This window comes from Crassostrea angulata, chromosome 3, assembly GCF_025612915.1.
Source record: "Crassostrea angulata isolate pt1a10 chromosome 3, ASM2561291v2, whole genome shotgun sequence".
NCBI classification, from domain to species: domain Eukaryota; kingdom Metazoa; phylum Mollusca; class Bivalvia; order Ostreida; family Ostreidae; genus Magallana; species Magallana angulata.
This window is the reverse complement of record NC_069113.1, coordinates 19772337-19788269: the sequence shown is the minus strand read 5'-3', so window position 1 is coordinate 19788269 and position 15933 is coordinate 19772337. Positions and strand designations below refer to the sequence as shown.

At 33.3% G+C, this 15933-nt stretch overlaps 1 pseudogene; it reads left to right on the top strand.

Annotated features, from left to right (window-relative positions):
* Positions 1-11612: 11612 nt before the first annotated feature.
* LOC128175799 (transcription intermediary factor 1-beta-like) lies at positions 11613-14363 on the top strand (annotated as a pseudogene).
* The last annotated feature ends 1570 nt before the right edge of the window (positions 14364-15933 follow it).

Sequence of the window (15933 nt, the reverse complement as noted above, 5' to 3'; positions counted from 1 at the left end):
TTTACACATTTAAACACGATGCTAATTATACCGTCATGTTAACATATTGTATACACACGAGAACACAAATTATATTTCTCATTCAGTCCTATATATATCATCCGATGCTTATGGTTTTGTGCGTTTTAAGAAATCATGTATATCTCTTTCTAAGCGATGTAAATGCCAAACTTCAATTGAATTTTTTTAATTTAATTTCTGTGAAAAAAATTTTATCACTTATTTTTATCACCATTGGTGATAAAATATCCGATTTGTCTCACTCTAAACTATTTGAAGCAATGATATCTTTCCTTTAGAAAAACTTAGATTATTTAGATACTGAGATACAAATCAACATTTGTACATGACATGTCAACTAGTAAAAATAGAATTGTATTCGTACTTGAATTGAATTTAAAACTAAGACGTATATTTATTCTGGTGTTTTCGGATAAATAAATCTTAACTTTCAATATGTATTGGCAATAAAAATTTCAATCATATATTTAAATTTCTTAAATTGGCTTCCCTTTTTTAAAAGAGATGTCATCAAAATCCTGTAAATGATGATAATTTTTAATTCATGATGGGTATATGATGTATCATACAAATAGCATGACTTTTACACGCTACAACTGTTAGACGCTATTGATAAAGAAACAGATCTGATAGAACCGTCTATCTTCTAATGTCCGGAAAGTGCCTTCGTAACTAGATAAGAAAGTAAGTAAGTAAATAATTTATTATAGTGACATGTGTTATAACAATTACAAAATGTTGTACAAAATAGATAATGAAACACCCGGCCCATTGGGCCTATATGTCACTGCAAATACAATTTTAACATATATACACATATTACGCATTGCGTTTTTTTTTTATACAATAATGATTGTCTGTAAAGGTAAGATTTCAGTAAATATTTAGAGGTTTGTCTCGGAAAATTTGACAGTAGAAAACTAATACCGTCTAAATTTGACATTACCAGTGTTAGATTATATCCTATATTATTAAATAATTCCCTTCTAAAATCAGAATAGATTGTACAATTCAACAGAAAATGACTCTCGTCTTCTATTTCATTTAATACACAAAAATTACATATTCTTTCATCGAGAGGTTCCCCCTTATATCGCCCCGTTTCAATTCTAATTGGGAGTATCCCACATCTGAATTGTGCCAAAATAGATCTTTGAGATTTTGAGATGTTCATTTCAAGGTAATTTTCAGTTTTAAAATTTGTTTTAATGCTTTTATACAATCGCAATTTTGGTAGTTGGTTTATCTTTCCTAACCATTCATTTTCATAAGTAAGAAACAGCATGTTTTCAAATTCATTAACATCACAGATTGATAAATCATCGTAAATATGTAACAGGTTCATGGATTCAAAAAGTGATTTAATGCGTAATGTCCATCTAGATAAACCAGTTTGATTAAAGTCCCACAGGAAAACACGCTTTGTTAGCCGATCGTCCTCCATTGTCAGCAATCGATTTCATAATCGCACGGCGTTAATACAGTGTCTATGATAACAGAGTTTCCATCCAAATTCCCCGTGTAGCGCTGGTAAAGGTGTAAATCTGTGAACGCCTAAGTAAAAACGTAGGACTCGATTCTGTACCATTTCAATAGAATGATAATTCTGGAGGCCCCACACTTCACTACAGTAATCCAAAACTGGTGCTACACAATTTAAAAACAATTTTTCAAAAGTTGAAATTCCTCTTTCTTTATATGGACGAATTTTGGAAACCATGCCTCCGAGAGCGCGTCCACCAGCTTTTGATAAAGTATCGGCGTTGTTTTGGAAATTCAGTTTTTCATGAAATATTACACTAAGGTATTTATAATCTGTATTATACTGGAGAATATCACTGTTAATTTGGAACTGAAAATCGCTTCGAATTTTTTTTTTCGTAAAATGTATAATTCCTGATTTTTTCCTATTTATTTGAAGACGCAATTTTTCACACCAGTAAGACACAGTATCCAATATTTTTTGCAAATTTTCTTTTGAGTCGGATAAAATAGCAATATCATCAGCATTCAGTAAAATACTAAAATTGATTTCGCCCACCGTTATACCTTTCCTCAGTTCTTTCATTTCTTTTGCGAGATCGTTGATGAAAAGAGCAAAGAGGGTCGGTGATAAGTTGTCTCCTTGTCGTACCCCAGCTGAAGTAGAGAACCAGTCAGTACACAGCTCACTGACTCTTACACACGATACTGTGTTTCCATAAATAGATTTTATTGAATTGTAGAAATCCCCGTCGATTCCATTATTTAAGAGGGAGAATTTTAAGAGGTCACGGTCCACTGTATCTAAAGCTTTTTGTAGATCGATGAACGCAACGGATGTTTCTTTTCTATTCTGTATAATACTGTTAAGTGTAAAAACGTGGTCGGCACAAGAGCGTTCACGTCGAATTCCATTTTGCTCATCAACAAGCAGGTTGTTATCTTCTAAATATGATACCAATCTATGATTTAAAATGGAACTGTACATTTTATAAATAGTTGATAATAGACTGATTCCTCGATAGTTAAGCGGTACTCTTGGATCACTGTTAGAATCTTTTAAAATAGGACATATAATAGCTTGTCGCCACACAGAGGGAATTATATGGGACTCAAAACATAACATGAAGAGGTGATGAATAACTTCTATTACACAATCGTATTTGAGCACTTCATAGGGAATTTCATCTACACCAGAGGATGGTGTTGTCATATCTGGAATCTTCCAGGTCGTGTTCACGTGACATTGTATAGCGCCACCTGGATGTGAAAATGCTAATCAGAGTCAATGAACTAAATCATATAATTAACAATTATTGCTGTTTTTCGATAAATACGATGACTTAGCTACCCTCGAATACAATATTTACCTCGCCCTCCGGGCTCGATGAATATGGTACTTCTCGGAAAGCTAAATTAAACCATCGTATTGATCTAAAAAAACAAAAGAGCCCAAAACAGCAATAGTTGTATGATGTTTTCATATTTTCATAATACATATAATATATTTATAAATATATCTAGAATATTTAGAAGTTATGCCCATCATTTTGTAAAAAAAAAATATACACCATGGAAATGTCCTGCTTTAAGTACATTTATGAATAGCTAAATTCGCCATATGGTTTAGCAATTGACAAAGAAGGGTGAATATTCGTCAACGGAAAGGAGTAACAATGTCCATATATAGTCAAAGTATATTATTATACTTTCATGTTAAATACTGAAATCTGATTGGTTTAGACGCAGTTGGTAATCCGTTCTATTACCCTTAGCGTTAGCAACACACTTGGCAACGGGTAACACAACGAATTGTTACATGCGAGTAAATTATGCGCGTACGGTTCGTCGTAGAATTCACTTCATTTCTATATAAAAGCAGTAAAATTCTCTTTAAAATTACATGTAAGACATTCAGTATAATAAAATAAATAGTGCCTGTTTGGGAGGGTAACTGTTGACATTGACACCCCGAGACAACCATTGTCAACCTCCGCTTCGCGTCGGTTGACAATGGTTGTCTCGGGGTGTCAATGTCAACAGTTACCCTCCCAAACAGGTACTATTTATATAATGTCAAATGTCAACAGTTTTGGTCAGTTTCTTGCAGAAACAATCTTGTTCAAGAGATGTTTACATTCTCATCCTCAACAGGTCTAGGCAACCTCCGTGTTTGGAGGATAGCTCAATTTCAAGATGGCTGCTGATTTTTACCATATATGGATAGTCACTTTGCATTGTGGGTGAAATTATCCTCCATTTTTGGATGATAGCATGGGTATATTTCAAAGGCTTCGTGCATATATTTAATGAGAAAATGCAAGCACCAGACCATATGGGAATTAAAGTTAAGGAAACTAGAGCAGAGCTCGTGGCAAAGCCACGAGTAGGTCTTCCGTTGTTGCTGCGAGTTGAAAATGTATGTGATATGGTGTCAATAAATTATAATGACTAAACTTTCAGTTCTGCTTTTGTTATAAAAATGTGTTGTGATTGAAAGCCTGTATATAAAACGTGTTTTGAAAAAGAAAGAAAGAAAATGTTTAAGGAAAACTATCTGTCGAACACAGTTTATGTAATCGTTTCAAACATTTTTTTAAAAATGAGATGTTTAATGGGGAGTTAAATTTTCAGAGGGTATCAAGCATTGTTACATGTACTCATGATTCATGTCAGGAATTGTGTTTTTGGGGAGTTGATTTTAATCATCTCTCCTATGCAGTTACTCTAGCAAACCGAAACTGAAACTGTGTTTGCACCTAAGCACAAATCATCGCCGCTGACAAGACTTCGTTCTTGAAAATAATCGATAAATTCGATGTTATATACGCTGAAGCATTTTTTAAAGGAAACTTATTTATAAATACCTTGGAAATAGTCAGATTTTTAATGGTACGAACAATTAGAAGTTTTTTGTAGTCGTGTGTATTCCTACGCCAGAGTTCAATATATAGTTTCGTTCAACCATCGGCTGTCTCCTTACATCTCCGGCAAGTAGAGAGTCAGTCTATATTTAGAGGTCGCATCATCAAGCTATCACGTGACCAGGTATCTCTTACTTGTCGGAGATTAACGGAGACAGCCGAAGATCTGGTTGAACGAGACTAGAGTTCATTATTGGTTGGATCCATACAATTTTTGAAATATTTGGAATACCAAAACACAGTTTGATGAAATCAATTCTATTTCAAAATATAACACAACATGATTCATTAGAGGTTTTCTCGAAATTCTTGTCGGAAAAGTCAGAGAAATCATATTATAAAAATGTGCATAATTTAAATGCTGATTACAAACTACTTGCCAAGCAAACTAGCATATCGTTGATTTTAAAATAAATAATATTCGATAAAATCAACTCCCGTCAGTACATCAGTACTTTGATTTAAAAACCGAACCCGCCTACAAAACACGTAACCTTTTCTGTAAGATAACTTCTTTATTTAAAAATATTTCTAAATTTTTTAAAACTATGTGCAAGTTTAGAATTGTTGCGTGATGACAAAATTTACAGACCCTGAAACGTACTACTACACCAAAAACGTGCGACTTACGTGCGACAAACGTTTCGTGTAAACCGTTTAGCGTTTCGTGTGATTGTGAAGCGTTTCGTGTAAACCGTTTACTGTTTCGGGCAAAGCGTGTAAATCGTTTCGGGCAAAGCGTGCTAGAACCGCGTGAAACATTCATCAGATTTCATTTGGAACTCTCTGACAATTTAATTGTTTCAAAATGGCGCCCGTGTTTTACATTACTTTAAACTGTTTGTGATTGGCAAAACTCTTTTGTACATGTAGATATTTTAATGAAAAAAATTCTACAAGAAATGATGAAGCTTTTAATAGGCATTTCCTCCAGAAAAGTTGTTACGTAGTGTTTTGACTGACTTTTGTCCATTCAGATTGTAGAAGGCGGAGTTGAGACAATACTGGTCGTGACTTAATTTCCACTAAGCATCCGCCTTCCTTGCCTTTCCTTTACACTACATCTAAATTCATCATGTTCATAAGTGATCATTCGTTCGCATTTCAAAATATTTAATGTCCGTATTCTCGGACTCCATGCTCGGAAATTTAGTTGGATATAAGCTACGTCATTCTTATCCATGTGCATGTTGTTGACGGCGCGCGGCCGAAGAAATTTTCACCATCGTTTTTAAAACGCTTTAAAGTTATACAATATAGGATATACATGTAATTTTTATGTACAGACTTTAATTAATTTGTTTGCAAGTTTATAACTAATGATTATTCCTTTATCGGCACCACTTATAATCTCTCTCTCTTTTCTTTCTCTCATTCAAGTCACGAGCGGCAATGTCTTAACTCCGCCCAGCTACGATCTGATTGGACAAAGGTCAGTCAAAACATTAGGTATAAACTTTTCTGGAGTAAACCCCTAAAAACGCTTCAATGTACTTCGCTGTAACTTAAACGATCATGTTTTTATAAGCATATATATTTTTTTATTTATTTACATCGATAACTCTTACTGAGACCATTTGACTGTGTACAAGCAGGACACATAACCTCGGACATCGGGTGTCTTCTGCACCTGGCTGAACCTGTCAATCAAACTCTGTGTATTTGTTTTCATTGGATTGTCAAGCGTCTCTTTTTTTTTGTCAATAGCCAATGGAAAATTAATGACTTCAAGGTAATCGGAATCAGTATTTGATGAAGCATACAATTTAAATTACAAAAAATTTATTAATTATCTGAAAATTATTTAAACCACTGTTAACGGAAAACAAAGAGTCTTAGAAGTAATTAACACACAGGGATTTGCCTACAATGTACACAGTCATGCAATTACTAGTAATTATTATGGGAATCTTTACGCATGGTATTTAATTCGAACAGATTATAATAATCTATACACTGTACGCCGTTACACATGTACGAAGCGCCGGTAATATATACGAATATTGAGTCAAAAAATTAAATCATTTTTATTTCTTGTTCTTTTCAATACAATGTGAAATTACTTTCAGAAAAAAATTCCGAAATACTAATTACAACTTTCTTTTTTGTGTAATCATTTGATTTTTTTCTGAGGTACATGTATATATATGTACAGAACATACTTATTTACGAATGATACGACATAGGAAAAAATAATCGGTTGTTCGTAGAACATTTTTATCTTACGAATGTGACTAATTTAATTTTAAATATTTTTCAACATTATCAATGTAAATAATATCAGGTGTATTTACTGTTTGTGTTTTTACATCGTAATCTCTGAAACCAATAAAAATACTAATGTTAGCAGAAAAATCAAATCCCGCCGAATACTGAAAAACCGATTTCAGTTTGCAATCATACGGATTTTATTTTTGGTATTGACTATTGAGTTACGGTAACTTTTTTTCTGGATGATTTTATTATTTATTATTTTATGTAAAAGCACAATGTCAACTGTTACTCAATTATATAACAATTGATGACCTGGGGCTATGTATGTTCAGAGCTGTGTGCGCTGAAGCGACACAAGATTCTCGGTCGCACGTGGCGATTGAATTTACACAGACTGACCGAATAAACAAACGGGTAGGAAAGTAAAACAAAATGTTACACATGAAAAGAAGCCACCAAAAATGATTTTCGATAGATCTTGACAATTAAAAAAATCCAGCGCGAACTCCTGTCAGCGGGACGGGAGGGGGGGGGGGGGGCAGCAATGAGTTCGCTTCTACAAAGAAACGAACGACCATGCAGAAAAACTACAGAAGGGATTAATATGTGACCGATAGAATCTAATCTAAAGTTGTTTAAAATTTATGTGAAAATTTAAAAAAAAAAATCATCGAATGCCTCAATTCAGGACATTTTTTTTTATCGTGCTAGCACCTACCGCAAACATGTTACATGGAGCTTTGATTATAATTTGATTTTTAAACTACCTTGTACGCTATCTATAAATCAATGCTTAATCAACTGTACAAGTTTAATGAATTTATCTTTTTATCTTTCTTTTCATCCTAAACGAATATACTAGTTGAAAACATAATAAAATGTAGTTGTGTCCGTGCAAAATATGAAACATGAACGCGTGATAAGGTACATGTAGAAGAACACGAAGTTCTCCTCAGCCATGTGCGAGGGACGATCACCATTTAAAGCTTTACTATTTGTGTGTGTGTGTGTGGGAGGGGGGGGGGGTGATTTAAAACATTATTTGTACAGTGTTTAAAATATTTTACATTAACAAATTTAACTAACCATTAATTTATGTCTTACGATGTGTACGATTTGGAGTAATATCGCTCATTAATATTCATTTACACTCAAATGTTCAATTGAATAAATACAAGATGGAGTTCCCGTTTTTACGGCTATATTAACTCAAACACGTTCATATGCATGTAAGTGTGCGTCGCGGTGTGAGAATCTTGTCTATTAAATAACCGCTTAATTACCGCTAGGTAGTGCAGCCGTGGCTGATCTCATCGGCCGTGGGCGAAGGATATATTACGTAAAGGTACATGTACAACGCACAGACAGGCACAGCTCAGAACCCAGGAAGATTTGAAAAGTTTGCAGTATAATGAACATACTCTATCAAATAGAAGTTATTTATTTTAAACTTAAAACCCATAATTGATCTGTGTCTATTATTGCTTTATATTGAGAATGACATTGCCTTTATTAATTAACTGAACGATATCTTAATTGACACCCAATCGTTTAATCCATAAAAAATTGTGTGTAATCAAAACGAAACCAATTCTTGAGTTCGCGGCTAAATAAACTCATACATGTATATGAGAGACACAGCTCTCGTGTATTAGATAACCGCTGACCGCTAGGTAGTCCAGCCGCGAGCATGGTGACCGATATTCTCGGCCGCGGGCGAGGGAGAACTTACGTAATGGTACACATACACACAGCTCTGATTCAAGGTAGATTTTAAATGCATGGAGTTCATAAATAAAATGTAATGCAAAGAGTTCTTTAATTCCATATTTTGTGGTTTACTAGAAAAGAAAAAGAATGTTTTGTTTTCCAATTGCCGTTTTTAATGATTGTGCACTATAAGAACTTAGCAACAATGACTTAAACTCCTAAAAAAAAAGGCATGTACTCCAACAACAAAAAAATATTCTAATAAATTATTGCCTCCTGTATAAACCAGCATACTTTCTGCGGCAACTTTATGCCAGTTGTACGCACAAAGACTTTCGTTTACTTGTCAAATGAAAACAGGTACATGTCAACATGTAAAGCTTTTTACACTCATACTACACAAATCACTTACAAAATAATATTGTTACGACCTTTATGAGATCCCAACAAACAACTTTTCCAGCGACAACCATATCAAAATCCTAACCGTTTTTGAGTTATAAAGCAAACACTTTTAGGGGCTATTGGCCCTTAATTTAAGGGTCCAGCCCTTTTTTATTGGTGTCAAATAAAAGCCCTTGGTATTCTGCACAACTTTTATTCTACATGTTTTAACAAATTATTTTTCGTTTAAAAGATATAAAGGAAAATATGTCTAAATTTTTGCAATTTTTTGAATCCTGTTTTTTGACCCCCTACCTTTTTCTAAATAAGGAAAGTAATCGAAAAACAAAAACCGATGTGCACCACTACAATGTCTCTGCTATTCAAATTCGTTGGATTCCCATTCCCTGCTATCATAGTCTCGGAGCCTTTGTCTGGAAACAAAAGGCCCTAAAAAAATTTAAAAGGGGAATAACTCTTTAATTAAAAGGGAATTCTAAATTCTATGAATTGCTTAAGATAGTGTTTTGTAAAGTACATTAGCCCTGCAAATTTGAGCAAAAACCGTTCAGAAATGAGCAAGATATGAAGCCTCAAAGTTTGCGTCTAGGAAACAAAAAAAAAAAAGAAAAATAAGAAAAATCTTAACCCGCACAATAATAGAAAGGTCTTCCGTTTCCAACGGAAGACCTTAATAAACTAATGATTGTATGCGGCGATTTGAAATTCTATGTATAGTTTTTTCACAATATGCTTTGAAAAAGTGTACTTCCTGTGTTCAGTTTTACAAATGACATAGACTATTTACATCTGTTTCATTTAATAAAAATCACAAACTAGTGATGTTTATTCCTCATTAAAACATTAATGAGTTCATTCACGTTTAGAGACACATAATAGATATCTTGATCTGCTATATTGTACATGTACAAAGTAAATGTTTGCATATACCTTAGGAACTTTGTAGCTCTTATTCTAATTAATTCACAGGTTATTAAGTATCATTTAAATTTAATCCCTTCACACAAAAAGACATTGTTCAATTTTATTAATCAAAATGATACCATTTAAAGATATCAATTATCCTGAATATTGAAAAAAATGTGAGACTCTTCACATGAAATATTTTTCTTTAAAATCAGCCCTGCAATTATTTAAACTTAAATATTTATTAAATATTATCAATAAATATAATTACTAATAGCTAAATAAGGTGATATTTTTATTGTCTAATAATTATATTTTATTCATAGTTAACTCCCTTTGTAAAATCAGAGTTAATTGCCCTTCATCTGAAAAGATCCACCAGGGGGCGCAAACATCTATCCTCCGTTTTTGGAGGATAAAATATATCCTCCAAAAACGGAGGTTGCCTAGACCTGCTCAAATGTACAAGATGGCCGCACATCCCCTTAAGAAATACATGAAGAGGAATCATTACTCAGTAGATATAAAATAGTATTATATATGGATTTATATAAAAGACGGTAAATTAACAAGATGGTGTTGCTAGAATGGTGTGTATGTACACTCGAATACAAAAGTTCTCATTCAGTTAACTTTTGTATGAGTTCCAGATAGAGATATATAACAATCATATACATTAACAATTTTTAAAAATTTTAAAAAAAGTTTGAATGTACTTGTTATTAATTCCATGCATAGCAATTGTACAAATATTTTCATAACTTTGATACCATGCATCTACAAATGAAAACGAAAGCTACAGTTTATAGAAATCTAAAAGGTCTTCCAATGCTTATAAGATGCCCTCTGGTCTGCATAGAACCATCCTCTCGAAACTAGACATGATGTAGTAGTCATATCTGGATTTCTCCACGTAGTTTTCGTGTGACATTTTAGAGCGCCACCTGGATGTGAAAATGTTTTCAGAGTTAAAACATCAATGGTTACATCTGTAGAAGTTTACAGAAATCCAGTATTGTGAGGTTCGTAGTGACATGCTACCTATAGTCAGAGTATACCCGAACTAATGCAGACAGAGTTAGACAGAGTTTGTTTTCGCCCCATATGTTTTTAAACTCTTTTACACTTGCAAACTGTTTACCCCATCTTGGAATCGCCTAGCTGCAGGCCTGTTGCTCCCGGTCTGAAACAATTCGGATGGACGACCTTATTCTCTTTTGAAAAGTGGACAGGCATAGCCTACACCCACTTCTCTTCGCAAGCCCTCATATTTTGATTCTGGAAATCGTGTAAATGTCGGAACCGAAGACGGTCTACGCTTCGATCCATGTTTCGACTCTGGACAGTTTACCTGAATTTTCGTACAGACCTATTATTTCTACATTTTAAACATTATTGCATCCATGTATTACAAAAAAATCAGCACTAACCCGCTGTCAAATCATTTTCCCATCTTCTACATCCCGGGTTTAAATTTTGTATATCAAAATTGTATTTGTTCACTTTTTAATAATCTCTTAAGGTGACAAATTTGCTCTACATCTGTTTTTAAACATTAAAACGAACATTGATTAATAAAACAAGCAACAAAGATCAAAATAAAGAGTATTTTTTATGAGCCACAGTTACTTATTTAATCGTATGTATTTTGTTAATTTTTCGTGAATTGTAAACCCACTATTTAAACCTCTTCAAATTATAAAAAAAAATTACCTTTAATCTAAAGTCTACATCCGAACAATATTTTCCGATTTCTCCGACTATAATGTTTCTACTTTTTAAACTACTTATAGCGAGAGGTCTCATAATTTAAACCCGGGATGTAGAAGTTGGGAAAATGATTTGACAGCGGGTTAGTGCTGATTTTTTTGTAATACATGGATGCAATAATGTTTAAAATGTAGAAATAATAGGTCTGTTACGAAAATTCAGGGAAACTGGAGTCGAAACATGGGTCGAACCGTAGACCGTCTTCGGTTCCGACATTTACACGATTTCCAGAATCAAAATATGAGGGCTTGCGAAGAGAAGTGGATGTAGGCTATGCCAGTCCACTTCTCAAAAGAGAATAGGACGACCTGTGAGCTACAGTGCCCCCCCTAGTAAAAATCTGCAATTTACGGCGCACAAAAAATGCGCTAGTTTCGGACTGATTAATCTCATTTATTAACCACTGTTAACACATTCTGTACAAATATTTGATCACCAAAAAATCCTCAGACATTTTACTACAGATATCGTCACTTCACTTGCCTCCGGTAATCTTTTAAACACCATCACCAGCCCTGTATATACATCATTTTCCGAGGTCGTCATCGCCATCTTGTGACGTAGTGTCTTAAAAAAGTATAAGTGCAGGTGTAGTGAGGTACCTTAACCGGTTTGTAGAGGTTTTCTTGCTTACAAAAATAGTTCATTTAAATACTTACTTACTAGTAATTGTCTGCTAAATTAACTTGTATTTAAATGGATATCATTTCTTGATATCAAGATAAATATTTCGTTACTTCAAGGTAATCATGTCATGTAAATACAAGATATCTTCTCGTTATACCAATTTCTATGTACTTGTTATAATTAGTATTTCAAATAATGAAAAGGTTTTTTTTCATTTTTATACTTTTTCTATTTTAAAGGTCAACAAAATTAATTTGTTCAGTGTTTCAGTGAAACGGATTCTTTGGCGATTCTATCAATCGGGGAACAAAATATAAGAAATAAAATTCAGAAGCAACGTGACAACATCAGCATGGACAATTTTGATCGGGTTTGGTATGTAAAAAAGCATAAACTGCAACTTCGTATTACTAACATAAATTCTCTGAAATGAACTTTCGTTTTAGATTATCATGGCAACATCACACATACAGGAACAACGCTTGAATGATGAGGTATCATTATGTTCTATATGTCTAGAACAGTATAAATCACCAGTTAGTTTACATTGTTCACACTCCTTTTGTCGAACTTGTCTCTCAACACATATCAAAACGTCATGTGGGGACTGTGACTCGCCTCTTGGATTTCCGTGTCCTCTGTGCCGCGTATTTATTCCGGCACCAGGTGAAATAAATCAGCATTCTGTGGACGAATGGGTGACAAAATTTCCAGAAAACAAGTTCTTTACATCTGTAGCAGGTGTCTGTGTTATTTTGTGTAAACCATGCCAAGAAGACGGAGATGAAATGAAGGCAAACAGCTGGTGCAAGGATTGTTCTGAGGCGCTTTGTGAAGATTGTACAAAGTATCACAAAAAATGTCGACCTTCTCGCCAGCATATAGTCATTTCTATCAACGAATGGTCAGACATTTATCAAATTCCAGATACGTTAGAAATATGCGAGACCCACGGTGGTCGTAAATTTGAACTATTTTGTAAAAGCCATTTCCTTCCATGCTGCTCTGTTTGTGTAACCACAGATCATAACAATTGTTCTTTCTGTCAACTAGAGGAAGTTGGTAAAAATTTCATAGAATCTGAAAAAGTTATGGTTTTGCAGAGCGGAATTGAAAAATTCCGTTGGAAAGTGGAAAACATAATTGAGAAAGAAAAAGCAAACATAAACCACATTGACGACGTAACTGACACATTTACGAAAGAATTATCAGATTTTACAACAAATATAATTCAGGCTGTGAAAAAACTAGAGGAAGAACATTTAAATGAACTCTCCAAATTATCGAAGGAAAGCAAATATAAGCTTCAAAAGTCTGTGGATTCTTTCGAGCAAAGGCTTCTCTATCTCAAACATTGGAGAAAACTGTTGTCAAAGGATCTGTCGAATGAGACTGCATCAGAAACCAAAATGGTACTTTCATACATTAAACTGAAGAACATTCATGAAAACCTCAAAAAACTGAAATATACAAAGTTAAATATTTGTATTAAGACCAAACTATTAGACGATGTGAAAAAACTTATTAAATTGCCTCGTCTTGCTGATGTGTCTGCAAATGAGAATTTAGATCAAGTTAATTTAAATGTAAAGAATATTGATTACATATATGCTAAGGTGAACAAAATTTCTGAATTTACAATACAAGGTGCTAATATAAAAGGTGGTACTTTTATGAGTAGTGGTAACTTGTTCTTAGCTGACAGTCATAGAAGATGTATTCTTTGTGACAGAAATGGAGTTATATTACAAGAAGTGAGATTACAAGAAGAACCTTGGAGCGTATTTACAGAAGGTCAGGAGATTTTTGTAACGAATCCTGATAATAAATCGATTTTGAAGATAGACTCTACTTCACTTGAAATCAGAGAAACCGTTCCTGTTGGTTGTAAGTGTCATGGAATAGCTACGTCTGGAAACACAACCGTCATTGGTACTGGTAATTCTGTTGAAATCTTTGATAAAGGTTTTGATGTTACGAGACGAAGAATACTGTCAACTGGCCTTGGCGGTGTTTTTGGCGTAGTAATAGACGTAGAAAAAAATGTAATTTGTAGTAGCTTTCATCAACACGTTGTTAAAAAGCTAGACTTGCTGGGAAATGTTTTGTTCACCTATACACACAAAAAGTTAAAATGTCCATATGGAGTAACCACAGACATTGAAGGAAATATATTCATAAACGGCTTCATCAGTAACAACATCCATATTTTGTCAAGAGATGGCAATCTCCTACGTATCGTGGAAGGAGTAACACGTCCAAGGTACATTAAATTCCAGAACGCCACACACAGATTTTTTGTAAGCAATTTAAACGGAAATGTTAAAGTCTTCGAATTCAATGAAAGATGAATTTGTATTTGTCCCAATCAATTGCTGATTATGTTTTTATGTATCTCCGAACGATCTTCAAAAGTCAATGGTTGATGTCTCTAGTTTTCTCTATCTGTTGGGTATTCTACAAGAATGTTTAGGAATTGATCATGTCTGATGAAATTAAATAACGAGGTGATGACTTTAAATGATTGTAGCTAATGAGTATTCAGTGTTTTATTATTACTTTCATTAAATGAATAAACTTCATAATTTTTGTTTTATTGTTTATAAAAGGGAAAAAATCAGAGTTTGAATTACATGTAAATACTTATGCTTTCATTTTCAGCAATAACTGGGATTTATTTACACATTTAAACACGATGCTAATTATACCGTCATGTTAACATATTGTATACACACGAGAACACAAATTATATTTCTCATTCAGTCCTATATATATCATCCGATGCTTATGGTTTTGTGCGTTTTAAGAAATCATGTATATCTCTTTCTAAGCGATGTAAATGCCAAACTTCAATTGAATTTTTTAAATTTAATTTCTGTGAAAAAAATTTTATCACTTATTTTTATCACCATTGGTGATAAAATATCCGATTTGTCTCACTCTAAACTATTTGAAGCAATGATATCTTTCCTTTAGAAAAACTTAGATTATTTAGATACTGAGATACAAATCAACATTTGTACATGACATGTCAACTAGTAAAAATAGAATTGTATTCGTACTTGAATTGAATTTAAAACTAAGACGTATATTTATTCTGGTGTTTTCGGATAAATAAATCTTAACTTTCAATATGTATTGGCAATAAAAATTTCAATCATATATTTAAATTTCTTAAATTGGCTTCCCTTTTTTAAAAGAGATGTCATCATAATCCTGTAAATGATGATAATTTGTAATTCATGATGGGTATATGATGTATCATACAAATAGCATGACTTTTACACGCTACAACTGTTAGACGCTATTGATAAAGAAACAGATCTGATAGAACCGTCTATTAAATCTCAGAGTTCTTCTAATGTCCGGAAAGTGCCTTCGTAACTAGATAAGAAAGTAAGTAAGTAAATAATTTATTATAGTGACATGTGTTATAACAATTACAAAATGTTGTACAAAATAGATAATGAAACACCCGGCCCATTGGGCCTATATGTCACTGCAAATACAATTTTAACATATATACACATATTACGCATTGCGTTTTTTTTAATACAATAATGATTGTCTGTAAAGGTAAGATTTCAGTAAATATTTAGAGGTTTGTCTCGGAAAATTTGACAGTAGAAAACTAATACCGTCTAAATTTGACATTACCAGTGTTGGATTATATCCTATATTATTAAATAATTCCCTTCTAAAATCAGAATAGATTGTACAATTCAACAGAAAATGACTCTCGTCTTCTATTTCATTTAATACACAAAAATTACATATTCTTTCATCGAGAGGTTCCCCCTTATATCGCCCCGTTTCAATTCTAATTGGGAGTATCCCACATCTGAATTGTGCCAAAATAGATCTTTGAGATTTT